Genomic DNA, 2330 nt, shown 5'->3' with positions numbered 1-2330 from the left:
ACCCCCTGCTCAGAGCAGGACCAATCCCCAGACAGATTTTTTGCGAGCACTTGGAATTCAAGTTGTGAATGTTCACACTTCGATTTTGTGTCTGCAAATAATTGAGAGCTCAATTAAATGTGGGAGCATTTTACAGCAGTTGTGTGTCTAATTGTAATTCCCAATGTCACCTTGTGCTTTCCCACCATGTGTTGTTTCTCATATATGCTTACATTGTAAGCTCTTTGGGGTAGGGCCCACCTTTCATGTGTGCACAGCGCCCAGTACAATGAGGCCCTGATCCAGGATCCGGGCCTCTAGGCTCTACTGCAATACAAAATAAATAACAACCGCCAAGAACACATTTGTCTAAGAGCTATAAAAATGTTCCTACGCTTATTCCCTGTGATGTTTTTAGTGCAAAAACAGCGACCACATCTGGAAATTGGGCCTTTAAAAACCTCACTAATTTAATTGTCCATTACACAGAATCTTGCACCTTCCTCTGAAGCATCTACTGCTGGCCACTGTCAGAGACAGGATTCGTGACTAGCTGGGATCTGGTTTGATAATTCCTATGCTTCCCTGTTACCAGCCTGGTGTTTGCATAAGCTTAGTCATTTGTATCCTAAAAACCCACTAAGAAAAACCTTATTTCTTCATCATCTCATTGGATTGAGCTGAGACATTTAACTCAAACGACACTGGTCGCAAAAGAGCCTCCCCAGTCCTCTGCTCTCCAAGGATTGCTGCGGCAGTAATGTGGCCTTCTTTTTAGTGCTGTCTCCGTGTAGATTATGCAAAGCCTTTAAATGTAGAACTTTCCACAATCTCCAGCTGAAAACAAGCAGACCTGAAAGCTCCCGTTTGGGAAAGACTGCAGGCACTATACCGTTGTTTCCCACCTGATTATTCAGCACTGCTAATTATAACCATGCTTAACTTCTTATAATTTCAAGCACCATTGGAGTAATAGAAAATAACACAGTCCGTCAAAATGAGGCTACATCTATTTGCCTCATAAAAAACACTCTCCAGTATAAACTGTAGGGTAAATACCTGGAATTTCATCCTCATTTCAATAGCTTATATAAGGAATTTTAAAGGTCCTTCCTACTTTATGCTTAAACATGGTAGCAGCAAAATTGGCATCAAATATCGGGGCCACATCTCTCTCTCTCTCTCTCTCTCTCTCTCTCTCTCTCTCTCACACACACACACACACACACACACACACACACACATGCTGGGGGAGCTACTCTGGTTGCATTTCCCATTGCAGACAAGCCCTTAACCATGTTCTAATAGCCTTGGACGTACTTTACACGTACATATTGTACTGAAGCGCCCTGCACTGGCGAGTCCCAGAGGAAGGACAATAGATTAGACAAACTATTGATCTGTTCCTTTGTGGTCATTTTTAAGCTCCTAAATATGAAAACGCTGAATTAAAAGCATAAGATTTGAAGAACTTGTCCGGGTTCACAAATGATATTAATCACCCCTCAACACCTAATTATGTAGTTGTGCATTCATTTGTAACTCTGTTAGCTGAGACTCTTTGCTACAGATTCTGTAACTGGAATTCAGATAAAGGATATTTACTACACTGTAAAATATTCATTTCAGGGAAGCCCAGTACTTATGACATATCTAAAAACATACACTCACCCAGCACAAGAGAGAGTGGTTAACAATGGTCCACCCTGAAAGGTGCAGTGACATTGGAATTATTGCTGGTTATTATGGTGCTTTGTTAGGATGGTTATGGGTCTATTGAAAGAGGTCAGATAGTCTGATTGCTGTCATCAGAGCATTAAGAAAACACAGGACTTGAGGCCCAGTCTTCAGTGGCTCGAAGCAACCTTATAGCTGACATAACTTGCTACTTTGCAATTCCATCTGCATGGGGGAATCCCGAAATGGTGTAGCCAGGATGGGGGTGTGTGGCTGGAGGGCTGTCGCAGCATGAGACTGAGTTCCTGTGAGGTTAATAGAATCACAAATAATATTCCTAGGAACTTGCCAGTGGAGCAATATCATATGTAAATCATCTTTCTTGGAGGTACAAAGAGGATTGCAGAGCTCGTGACAAAAGGAACTGTTGCACAACTACTGTGCATAGTGCTTTGTAAGTGTGTATGTAGGGACACAAAGCAACACTCCAGATCTGAACACTCCAAACTTTGGGGTTGAAATACAAGCCCTCAGCTGAACCAAAAACATCCACTGACCTTTTATTTCTCTACTAATCCTGAACTTTGGGGTGTTCAAAAATCCAGGTCCAAACTCTGAATCTTGAACGTGTGTGTGTGTGTGTGTGTGTGTGTGTGTGTGTGTGTGTGTGTGTG

Source organism: Terrapene carolina, unplaced genomic scaffold (assembly GCF_002925995.2).
Source record: "Terrapene carolina triunguis isolate 2854851 unplaced genomic scaffold, T_m_triunguis-2.0 Scaffold131, whole genome shotgun sequence".
NCBI lineage: Eukaryota > Metazoa > Chordata > Testudines > Emydidae > Terrapene > Terrapene triunguis.
Note: the sequence above shows the minus strand (reverse complement) of the source record.